This window comes from Urocitellus parryii, unplaced genomic scaffold (assembly GCF_045843805.1).
Source record: "Urocitellus parryii isolate mUroPar1 unplaced genomic scaffold, mUroPar1.hap1 Scaffold_53, whole genome shotgun sequence".
Lineage (NCBI taxonomy): Eukaryota > Metazoa > Chordata > Mammalia > Rodentia > Sciuridae > Urocitellus > Urocitellus parryii.
In genome coordinates, this window is record NW_027554068.1 from 3,229,663 (window position 1) to 3,242,622 (window position 12,960).

General features: G+C 40.4%; 1 non-coding gene and 1 pseudogene across 1 annotated transcript; one reads left to right on the forward strand and one right to left on the reverse strand.

The window, feature by feature from the left end:
* Nucleotides 1-2,396: 2,396 nt before the first annotated feature.
* LOC144252739 (U6 spliceosomal RNA) lies at nt 2,397-2,503 on the reverse strand. Its single transcript, XR_013343052.1, has one exon. It is a non-coding gene; the product is annotated as a U6 spliceosomal RNA (small nuclear RNA).
* Nucleotides 2,504-6,330: 3,827 nt separating this feature from the next.
* On the forward strand, nt 6,331-7,771 carry LOC144252724 (zinc finger protein 385B pseudogene; annotated as a pseudogene).
* The last annotated feature ends 5,189 nt before the right edge of the window (nt 7,772-12,960 follow it).

The following is a 12,960-nucleotide window of genomic DNA, read 5'->3' on the forward strand; positions in this document are numbered from 1 at the left end:
AGAGAAAAATGGCTTTTGTTTTGTTTGTGAAAAAAAGGGCTTTAATCTTTTTGTTGGTTGGTTGGTTGGTTGGTTGGTACTGGGGATTGAATCCAGGGGTTTTTACCACTGAGCTGTATTGTCAGCCCTTTTTATTTTTAATTTTGAGTCAGGGTCTTGTTAAGTTGCTGAGTATTTTTGCTGAGGTTGCTGAGGCAACCTTGAACTGGGGATCTACTTGCTTCAGCCTCTGGAGTTGCTGGGATTACAGAATAGTGCTACTATGCCCAGCAAGGGCTTTAATCTTGTCCAATGAGCATATAAAGAGACTCAGAGGAAAAAGGAAAGTCAATTTTATATCTTGTTATGAATTAATTTATTTCAATCATTAAGTTTACATTCAGCAAAATTTTGGAAAAATTCCCAGAACCCACCAACCAGAACAAATGTTAATATTTGACTTTATTTATTTCCATAGTTGCAATCATCCTACGTAGTGGATGTTGTATCTTGCTTTCCTCTATTTATTTTATAAGCATTTCCCCCATACTACTACTCTGAAAATATAAGAGGGATTTAGCAATGACATTTTGATGGCTGGCTACTTAATGTTGGATGTGCCATTATCAATATCCTGTACATGTACACTTTGTTTCCAGTTTTTACATTTCAATAAGTAATGTTGCATTTGACTTTTAAAAAGTCAAACTTTGTGTATTATTTTTTTAGGATAGATTTCCTAAAAGGGTTATAAAAATATGACCGTTTTCTAGTCCTACCAGGGACAAAAAAAAAAAAAAAAAAAAAAAAACAGACTTGAATTTTGATAGATTGTTGAATCTTTAGAATGTAATTTTTTTTGAATAAACAGATTTGAAAATGATGAAACTGGGTCACTCTTTTCCAAACTCCAAGAAAATAATATAAAGGAGACCTTTTACATTGCCATATATTTTGATATAACGCAGTGTTATATTTTTTTAATGGCATTTTAGTTGAGCAGCAAGTAGAAAAGTTAATGAGTTTGGCCTGTTTTTAGTGAATACTAAATTTTTGATAGTACTGTTTTAAATACTGTGAACCCCAGTGTGTATACATAGGAGGTGGAGAAGGGTAGAGAATGTCAAGGACAATGACAAACTGATGTTCATTTAAGCCAAGTGATTTAGAGGAACTCAGGTTTTAAAAGAACCATGTGATCATTAATTTTTAGGTAGGAGGTCCAGGATAGCCCACCTGCATAAACAGGTCAGTATGTCACTGTAATTTGGAAAACACTTAAAAATGAGTTTCCTGGGGCTGGGGTTGTGGCTCAGAGGTAGAGAGCTTGCCTGGCATATGTGAGGCTCTGGGTTCCATCCTCAGCACCACATAAAGTAAAATGAAGACATTGTGTCCACCTATAACTAAAAAATAAATATTAAAAAAGTTTCCTAAACTGTAAAATAAAAATGGAGCTGGGTGTGGTGGCTCACACCTGTAATCCCAGTGGATCTGGAAGCTGAGGCAGGAGGATTGTGAGTTCAAAGTCAACTCAGCAACTTAGTGAGACTCTAAGTAACTCAGTAAGACACTATCTCAAAATAAAAAGTGCTGGCCTAGTGGTTAAGAGCCTCTAGGTTCAATCCCTAGTAAGCCACCCGCTCCTCAAATGGATTGCCTTATGACAGTGCTTTTATTCACACTGGACACATGAATAAGGAGAACTTGTATTCCGCTTTATCAAAAAATTTTGTGATATGATTCTCCAAGGCTGTCTTTTATTCATTCATTGGACAAATCATGTATGACAGATGTTGGGAATATAGTGGTCAAACAAAAAATCTATCATAATAGCCTTACATTCTGGCAGGAGATGGAATAAAACAATCACAGATGGTAGTAAAAAGGAAGGAATGGTATGAAATATGGCATGCAAGAGGACAAAATGTTCTTTTTAAAGGTTATCAGGAGCCCTTAAGATTTACTTTTTTGTTGTCATCTTTTTTTTTTTATAGCAGACATTGAAACCTGGGTTGCTTTACCACTGAGCCACATCCTCAGCCATTTTTTATATTTTATTTAGATACAGGGTCTTGCTCAGTTATTTAGTACCTTGCTAAGTTGAAATTGCTGACTTTGAACTCGTGATCCTACTGCCTCAGCCTCCTGAGCTGCTGGGATTACATGTATGTGCCACCATACCCAGCCACATTTACATCTTAAATAACCTGTTAGTTGTCTCAGAAACTCCTCAAACTTGGTTAATTTAAGATTGAACTCTTCATCTCCTTACCTAAAACCTGCTTCTGTGACCATGATCTCCCACTCAACAGCTAAATTCTCATTTTGCTTAAGACATAAGCATATCATCACTTACAATTCCGGCCTTCTCACTCACTGTGCTTAATATATCACCAGATCTCAATAAATTTTTTAAAAACATGGAATGCTTCACAAATTCACATGTCATTCTTGCACTTGGGCTATGCTAATCTTCTCTGTGTGACTCCAATTTTAGTGTATATGCCGCCGAAGTGGGCACAAGTCTCAATATCTTACCAAATCCTTCCATGTGTCTTTATTATTACTGTTACTACCCTACTCCAGTTCCCCATGCTCATTTGCAGTAAAGATGATTCTTGACTTAACAATGTTTCATCTTAAACTTTTTTGACTTTATGATGGTACAAGCAAGAGTGCTACACATTCAGTAAGCACCATACTTCAAATTTTGCATTTTAGTCTTTTCCCAGGTGAGGAATAGCCATAGGATAGTCTCTCTCCATGTTGGGTAGTGGCTGTGAACTGCTGCTCCTGGTCAGCTTCAGTTGAGCCTCGTGCTACTAAGAGGAAACACAACCATGTCTCTACAGTGTACCCTGTTGCTAAGCTAGGATGTTCCGTGGGTTAGGTATATTCATATATTTCTGACTTATGATGTTTTCAATTTAAGATGATTTTATCAGGATAAAACTCCCATCATAGGTGAAGAAGTAAAAATATAGCTGTGGATGGTAGGCTCAGCCTGGGTAGGAATCCAGCTATGTCACAACTTGTATAACACTGGTAAGTCACTTGTTTTTTTTTTTGCCTCAGTTTCTGTTTCTGCAAAATAAGAACAATAATACTGTTTATCTCATAGAGTAGCTCTGGATTTGCTGTTTTCTACACACAAAATCAAATGACATATATTAAAATTTGACACCTTACTAAAAACCCTTCAGCTGGTTACCTTAGATAAAGACCAACTCCTCAACACAATTCTCAAGGTCCTACATAACCTGGCCCCTGCCTTCTGGTATCTATGGCCATGTGGTAGTATCCTTAGATGTCCAATAAAGATCGAATTTACCTTATGGGGACATTGTAAAGTTTGAATTAAAACACATGAAATGCTCTTCTTAGTATATGTTCAATAAATATTAACTATAAAATAATTGTTATTACTTTTTGGGTCAGCAATATTGGGTTTCTTTCATCATACTTTTCTTCCTCTGAGTATTTGAACTCTGCTTTAAAACTCCATTCTGCCCTCTTCCTTTTTAAAAAAAAATAAGGAAGAATTAATTTTTAATTAATATTGCAGCATTAATTTGGTTATTGCCAAATACTAAGAACCATTTTATTTAAATTGTCTTCTTTTCCCTAGTAAATTTATATGTATTGGCTAAATTTGAATGCAGTCAGCTTATTGGTCATATTAAACATTATGAGTTCATGGGAAAGTCTGGATTAGCTGGTTCAAACCAGTCCTACTCTCCTACTCTTGTTATTTTATTTCCTGCTGCTGAGGGGAAATCTGGAAAAGGAGATAACATAGATAATGGTAGAATTTTCCATTTTAGAGAACAAGAACAAGTACTATAATTAACAGATATTGAACAATAATAGTACCCTATGGAGAGCCTGCAGAATAGAGTTGTAGTACATTCAAAATATATTAAATGCTGTTTTAAAAAAATCTAAGAAAAGCATGTGTCTTCAAAAACTTAAACAGACATTAACTTCATTTTTCTTTGTTTTCTGGCACAAAGTCCAGATATTTTTCCCCTGTCAGGTTTGTAAAAAAAATAATGTGCAAAAGTATATCACCTTTTAATTCTTTTGAGAAGCAGTCTAACAGGAGTTTGGGGAGGTGGTGCTGTTCTGAATAATTTACACCTAAACGAAGATTGAGTGTCTTCTGCTGAGAAAGTGGCTATACCTAGAAGCCAGTGTATTTCAGTTGCATTCTTGGCAGGAATAGCCAGTGTTCAAAAATGTTCTTACACGCACACACACACACACACACACACACACACACACAGAGTTATTTTTAGAGAATGAAGGTTATATAATTGTTTGAAATTCAGTTCTTAGCTTAGAAATGGGGAGACTTTAGTTATTTAAAAAAACAATATTTGTTGAGTAGAATTTTCATTCACTGGAAATTTTAAAAGGGAAAAGGGGTAGAGAAACAAGAGATGGAGTTGAAGGGGAGAAAACCAGAATGTGGTTTTGTATGTGGTTTTGAATATGTCAAAACCCAGTCTTTGCTTAGAAAAATAGAATTTGATCACCATTAATATTCCAAGAGAAGTCTTGCTACAGTTTCAGAACTGTGTAATCAATTTGGTCTCTCCTGTGTTATTTAAATTTATTAAAGTAATCCTGATTTGGGATTTGAAGTATTTATTTGTCAGATTATCAATTATGATAAAATTAGTTTTAATTTAAAATTAAATTTAATTTTCATAAACTTATTAAACATAATTAATAAAATAATTTTAAAATTAGGCAGCTCCTTAACCTCAACCATACTCATCCAAGAGAAAATAATAATAGTAATAATAACAACAACTAACAGAGGCTATTTTCCCATCATATCACAAGCCTATGATGTAGATTTAGTTCTTGGACTCAAAGAGAGTTTCAAATGATAAATTTCCTTCATTTCTAACTTATTATTGGCTGTTTTCCCAACCAAGCCATTAGCAGACTTCAGATATAGGCAGTAGGTTTGGCTGGAGTCTAAGGGAAGTCAGACGCAGATGCAGGTAAGCAGTCAGGAGAAGGGAGAGAGATTGCCAAGAAGCCAGATGGTAGCAGAGGAGCCTAAGCAATGGGTTATCACTTGTTCTTCCCCAAAATTCTCTTCACCCTTGGGGCGACCTCTCTCTTAGCTCCAGCTGTTCCCCTTTTTTTCTTGCTCAGAAATTTGAAAGAACTGTCAAGTTCAATTTGAAGTTTTTCTTTGGGTAAATTCTCAAATACTCAAATAACTGGTCATTTAAAATCACTTGAGGAAATGAGCCCTCTCCCCGCCCACGAGGGTTTCAGGTCCAAGCAAGGCTACGATGCCTCGGCTCTCCGGGCCTTCCCGGCTCAGCCAAAAACGCCCAGGCTGCTCCGGGTGGTCAGCGAGCAGAGAGCTGGTCAAAGAGAAAAAACAAATAGTTGGTCTGCTCATCTCCAAGAAGAGAGTTTCACTCTGGTTTACCTAATACATGAAACATCCGCCCTCTGCGCGGCTTGGCATCCGGGTTTGGGGACCTCTGTCATCGCCAAGCATTTCTTCAAGGACCTGAGCCCCGAAGCTGCGCCCCGGGTGGGACCCCTGGTCCGCCGGCGCCTGCTGTCCCTAGCTGTGCGCGTGCGCCTGGCAAGGTCGGATTTAAGGCAGCGCTGCTGCGGGAGGCTCTGCAGTGTCAACCATCCCCGAACAGTCCCGCCTCATCGCTTTAGTGTGTGTGCCTTGCAAGTTTCTCCTTGGTCAACCGTCACCACCATTGGCGCGCGGGAGTGGCGTTGGAGCGTCTAAACCCTGGGATCCTCGGCCAGACGAGGGAGCCCGGCGGGCGGCTGGTGCGGGCAGGGCGCGCCCTGTGGGCTCGGGGCACACGCGGCTCACCTGGGCGAGGCCGGGCGCGCAGGCGCTCAGCGCCGGGGCCGCGGCCGGGCGTCTGAGCCCCACGCCCGAAAGAGTTGGACAGTTCCGGGGCCGCGCTGCACCCAGCTGTCGCCGTCGCCACCGCCGCCGCTGTCGCCACTGCCGCCGCTGTCGCGGTAGCCACCGTCCAGGGCTGCAGCAGATCGCAGGAGAGCGTCTGCTCGGAGCTTCAGTGCAGCCCTGGCGAGACCGCTGCAACCGCAGGAGCGCGAGCAACAGCTTCCAGGCTGGAGGAGCCACTGCCCTAGGCGCCTGCGGCCGGCGCGCCGAGATGGTCTACGTTTCAAGTTCATCGAAGATTAAATTGATGTTTATGGGCTGATCTGGAAACCTAAAAGCAATTTGTTTTTCTAAATCTATAAGAAAATATGCACAATTTCCCATCAACCGACTTAAAAAAGGGGTTTTAGAACACAACCCAATGTATGAAGTACCATCTTGAAGATGGAATTATGAATATGGCAGCTTTTCTACGGGGCTTTGAAGAAAGGGGGATTAAGACCGACAGGCCTGAGGACCAGTTAAGTAAAGAGAAAAAGAAAATTCTGTTCTCCTTCTGTGAGGTGTGCAACATCCAGCTGTACTCTGCAGCCCAGGCCCAGGTCCATTACAACGGCAAATCCCATCGCAAGCGAGTGAAGCAGCTGAGCGATGGGCAGCCCCCGCTTCCAGCCCAGAGCTCCGGGACACTGCTGGCCAGCCCCAGCCCCAACACCAGCACAGGCAGTACATGCCATACTACTACCCTTCCTGCTCTTATGCGCACTACTACTCTGATGATGCAGCCTTCACTGGATATCAAACCATTTATGTCTTTTCCAGTGGAAGGTAGTTCGGCTGTTGGGCTCTTTCCAAATTTTAACACAATGGATCCTGTGCAAAAGGCAGTCATTAACCACACATTTGGAGTATCCATTCCCCCAAAGAAGAAACAAGTTATTTCTTGTAATGTCTGTCAGCTTTAACTCAGATAGCCAGGCCGAGGCCCACTACAAAGGAAGTAAACATGCCAAGAAGGTCAAAGCACTAGAGGCAACGAAAAATAAACCCAAAATGGTTTCTTCCAAGGACAGCACAAAGGCTAATCCCAGCTGCTCCATCACTCCAATCACAGGCAACAGCTCTGACAAATCAGAAGATAAAGGAAAGCTGAAAGCCAATAGTTCCAGTCAGCCATCATGCTCTGAAAGTGGCTCATTTCTCCTCAAATCTGGCACAACTGCCCTGCCACCTGGGACAGCCACTTCACCCTCCAAAAGCACAAATGGAGCACCAGGGTCTGTTGCTGAATCCGAAGAAGAGAAAGCCAAAAAATTGCTTTATTGTTCACTATGCAAAGTGGCTGTGAACTCCCTGTCACAGCTAGAGGCACACAACACAGGATCTAAACACAAGACCATGGTTGAGGCTCGTAATGGAGCTGGTCCAATTAAGTCCTATCCTAGACCTAGATCAAGATTAAAGATGCAGAATGGCAATAAGGGGTCAGGACTACAGAACAAGACATTTCATTGTGAAATCTGTGATGTTCATGTTAACTCAGAAATTCAACTCAAACAGCACATTTCTAGCCGGAGGCATAAAGACCTAGTTGCAGGGAAGCCACTGAAGCTGAAATACAGCCCTTACAACAAACTCCAGTGGAGCCCAAGCATTTTAACAGCAAAACTTGCATTCCAGAAAGATATGATGAAACCTTTGGCCCCAGCCTTCCTGTCCTCATCCCTGGCAGCAGCAGCGGCTGTGTCCTCTGCACTGTCACTGCCACCCCAGCGATCTGCCTCGCTCTTCCAGGCTCCAGCCATCCCTCCAGCTCTCCTGAGGCCAGGGCATGGGCCCATCTGTGCCACTCCAGCCTCCATCCTGTTTGCCCCATACTGACATATGCAAGTCCCAAGACCAACCAGGCCAGTAGGAAAGTCGAGAAGCCAAGCCAAAAGGATTTCAGTAACTTGAGCATTTTGTGTTACAGTAAGTATCCCACCTACCCACAAAATGCAGCCTACCACCTGAAACCCCAGCTTCAGTGAAAAACAAATCACTAGATTCAAGAGTGCTTTTATGGACCGATCAAATCATTTTGGAATGTGAGCAGCACAGGTTCCCTCTTCCCTCCCCAACTCGACGCCATTTAATTGGTGTATCTGAGAAATCTGGGTGCTTGAAAATGTACAGTCAGAAAGTAAAGAAAAAGAAAACCAGTCTCTGTTTTCCCATGGGTATAATCTGGCTTAGAACAATATGGAATATTTTCCTGACAGACTTGAAAACTAGGATCTTCCTCAGATGTCTGTAAATAGCTCTGGAATCCAACCGGGCATATTCTAGTGTGGAAGAAAAATAGAACACAAGTGCTTACTTGTGAATACCATCTTACCAAAGGATCACATTTTCTTTTTGGTGTACTCTCATCGACAGGGATTGTGTACTGTTTTAGACCCAAGTACTGTTGTATCCTGTGTAGTACTAGATTGTATCTCTTGTCTGAATTCAACATCTTTAGTTGCTGTGTAAATGTTAGGAAGCAAAATAGCTTTGAATTTCTTGTTAAGAGAACAAAAGATAATGTATTTTCTTTATTTCATATTTTATTTGGAGATATTTAAACAAAATAGAAAGCCATATAACATAGCTATAATTACTACCTGTTTGCTATTTTTGTCTAACTTATTTTGTAGCTTCCTCACTGGTTTGAGTTGCTAAGCAAATATACACAAACACAAAAAGAGCTTCCTAAATTGCACATTTTGGCACCTCCTGTGCATTCTGCAAGAAGACAATGAATCCATGTATTTCTACATAATTATCTTCATTTTTAACTTGTTTTCATTTGTAATGATGCTACATAATTTTGTGGCTCCCTAATGCAATAATGTACAGAAGATATAAAATTTATAATTGAACAATTTGTCTTTCTGTTCACTGAATATGTTGCAGGTCATGCTCCCATGCCCCCCTTTCAAAGTTGGTATCAACAAGACTAGAATATTTGTGATATCAGGGGCAAGAAGTATCATAAAACAATAAAATAGTGAACTCTTTTAGAGTATCTATATCTGCAATCTGTAAATGGTAAAATGTCTGTGTATTTTTTAAATGTACCTTTTCAATAAAAGCATCAAAAATTAAAAAAATGAATAAAATAAAATCACTTGAAAAAAAGATAACCACTCATTTTAATGAAACACACACATACACACACACACACATAAAAGCAGACGTATTGTCATTTTATAGAACTATAATGCTCATCCCACAACACATACACATATATAAAAAAGTAGAAAATATTCCTATTATCAAAATAAACTTTTAGTATTTTACATTTTTCACTTTAATCTGGTTTTAACTCTGTGTTCTTAGGGAACACTATTTTTATATTATTTAGACTTCATTATAAAGGAAAAGACTAGGAAATCTACCACACTATGAGGTCTTAAATGTTAGTCTTAGGCATTAATTTTGTTTTGTTTATAAGATTATTTTAACTCTACTAAATTAAAATTCTGAATAGGGGAAGAGGGATGAGAAAGTAAAAAGAACAATAACCGAACCCCTCATATTTATCAGGGCCTGTTTTTTGTTTTTAATTTTTAGACAAATTGCTTAGGCAATTTTGAGACAAATTTGTTAAACTCTCCAGGCTGACCTCAAACTTTGTAATCCTCCTGCCTCAGCCTCAGAAGTAGCTGGGATTACAGGAATGTGCCACCTTGCCCAGCTCAAAGCCTGCTTTTTATATGTATCATTTTAGTCAATATTCTGAATTGTATTAAAATATAGCCATTATTAGTATTTACCATATGCTAGGCACTATGCAAAGGGATTTACATTTCACCTCTCATATAATCTCACTGTTACTTTGTAGTGTAACTGATATTACCATATTAAAAACAAAATAATCAAGTATGAAAAAAATCTCATTTGCTCAAGGTTTCCAAATCTGGAAAATTAAGTAGAGAGTAAAATAAAGTTTAACTTTGACTAATTACAAATGCTATGTCATTTTTGGCATTAACTTTTAAAGGATATTTCCCTGGAATTCAAGAGACATTTTTGCTGTTATAACTGAGAATGTACATTGAGAGGAAGCTTCTGGGATGCCTATAATGTTGTATGTCATGATTTGAATAGTGGTTATATGGATATGTTGAATTTGTCAAAGTTCATTGGCTTTTTCTATATATATGTTATATTCAATAAAATACTTTTAGTAATTCATAATTAATATAGAAAATGTGAAAAACAGAAAAGCACAAAGTGGGGCAGGGGAAACACCAGTAAGTTCACTACTAAAAATGAATAATTTTAGAAGTTGATTCATTTAGGAGGAAATTTGGGAATGCATGTATCTTATTATCTTAAAGCAATTTGAGGCAAAAGAACTACAAGGGAAGTTCTCCTATTTACAAATATTTTTTGTTACTAAAAAGAAATATAACCATATATGAAAAATTTTTGAACAAGTGAAAATTGCTCCATAATCCCATTTCTACTATAACCACTTTTAATATTTTGGTAAATTGAATGATATTCTCATGACATAAATCATCAACATTATCTTGAGTATAAATAAATTCTTGAAAAGGAAAAAAAAGGTAATAAAGTTAAACCACGAATCAAAACAGTGCTTTTTGTATATATATGGTAGTCCAGGTTATCTCAATTTAATTACGTTTCATAGTCTGTTATGAATTGAGTTGAAAGATGAATCAGCACACGTCTACATTAGAGAAAAACAGCTAATATTCAAACCTGTAAGATTACTTAAACCTCTCAGATAAAAAAAAAAGTGGTTATTGAATAATTGTCTCCTTGGTACTCTGGTAGATCAAAGGAGAAGAGTCAACCTGTTAATTAACAAAAAATCCCTGAATTAGCAGGCAGGAAATCTATGTGCTACTTTTGGCTTCGGCACTCAGAATCTCATTGTGGACAAGAATCAATTTCTTTGGACTTTTGTTATTTGAGTTGTAAATGAAAAAACTGGGTTGTATCTCAAAGGACACTTAGCATCCAACATAATTTATGACACAGGGAATACACCAGGCCTTGATCAACTTCTTATTGTACTAAAGGATGAATTCACAAAACAGAAACATTCAATAACAGAGAAGCTAGAGCTTGCCATCTTTATTTGCAACTAGACCAGATACAATGTGTTTCCTGTTCTTTGCACAAGTATCCATGGGAAGAGGGGGAGGCCAGAGAGGAGAAGGAGAGGATGTCCTTCCCTTACATATCACTCATCACCCTATATTTTTACGTCCCCCCCCCGCCGTGGACATTAGTTCTGATATCCCAAAAGATCATCCTATGTAACAGAGGATTACAAGTAACTTTTTAGGTTGAAGAAATCAGTGCCCAATAATTTCATTTTCAATTCTAAGTGTTTTTCCTTCCTTTGTCCCTTCGTTGTAGTGAGTTTTTTTTAGTAATATAATAATATCAAGGTATTCAGAAAAGAAAAACATTTACAAAACGTTCATTTAAAAGGAATGGACTTGGGTGTGCCTTTAGTAGATTGATAGTGTTGCTAGTATGCAAGTAAAATGTGGAAGAAACTGGGAACCTGACAAGTGAGAAAGGAGAGGTCCCTAGATACCCAAGGGAGATCTGGTCTGCAGCAGAAAGGGACTTTGTTCTTTCACATAGTGTAGTTTTTTTTTTTTATTAATTGTTTTAATTAGCTATGTATGACAGTAGGGTGCATTTTGACATATTGAACACATATGGAGGATAACTTCTCATTCCTTTGGCTGTATATGGTGCTGAGTCACACCAGTAGTGTAATCATACGTTTATATAGGGTAATAATAATGTCAGTGTAGTTTCAAGGCATTGTGTGTGTGTGTGTGTGTGTGTGTATAAAATCTCAATCTCTGATGATAGGAACTCTGAACTGTGTCATCTATCTTACAGCTCCAGGGCGCGGGATATAACTGACAAATCAAAATATCTGCTCTAATGAATTGAGCAAAAATCTCGGGGAGTGGGGGATGATAGGAAAAATGAGACCGAAAAAACATAGCATCTGTTACTTGATATCTGAAACATTTACAGGATTCACTGCAGGATTACTACAAAGGGAAATGTACTTCAGATGAAAGAGTTTTTCTGGAGACCTCAACAAACTAGAAATGGGAACAAGCCCCAGGAAGCCGCTGTGTTGTCTCAGGGAAGAGATGATCAGAGTTTCCTGTAAATGAAAACTCATCAGGCAACAGGTTTGAGCCCCTCGGGTAAAAAGGCAAGCGCCACGGCGACCCTGAGTGGGCGAGTAGAAGGTCTTGGAGGAGAGGACGGAGTGCGGCCGGTGGGAGGACCAACGTCCTGCAGGTGGACAGTACAGCTTGCTTTGAGCTTTTTTATTTTTAAAAACAAAATGATCAGGAAGCTCTAAACGATGTACAACTCGGGCTGATATGTTAGCGTGATACTTCCCTGTGTGAGTGTGCGTACAACTGGGAGCGCCGACCATGAACTTCCGCAGCTTCTGCCCCGGGGCGGGCGCGGGGCACAGCTCCGCCTAGCCCATAGGTGAAGGAAATCCGCGCTGGGCGCTTCCAAGGGCCCTAGATGGACATCCGCGGGCGCCGGGCACAGCGCCGCCTAGCCCAGACCTAGAAGAAACCCGCTCCGGGCGCTTCCAAGGCCCCTCGGTGGAGATGGGGCGGAGCAGGACCGCGGCCACGCCCAGCCCAGGCGCAGCCTGCAGGCCTCCCGCGCCCCGCCCCGCGACTACATTTCCCAGCAGGCGCTGGGCTGCGGCGCAGCCGCAGTTGACCCACTTTCGGCCAGTCACGGGCTAGGCTGGCCCTGCGCCCAAGCGACTGCTCCCTGCTGACTGGGGTGTGGGTCGGGAGCTGCGGAGGGAGTGGGAGGTGCTGCTGGCTGCCTCCGTTGCCTCAGCTGCTGGGCGCCTGGGCAGCTCCCTGGGTTTCTGCGGCCGCCATGGCCAAGCAAGGCAGGTCCTTGCGTCTTCTTCAGTAACAACCACCCAGGCGGGCGCCGGCGGTGCTAAGGGGTTCCGGCCTCTGGCGGAGGCTGCTGCAGCCGGCGACGAGTCC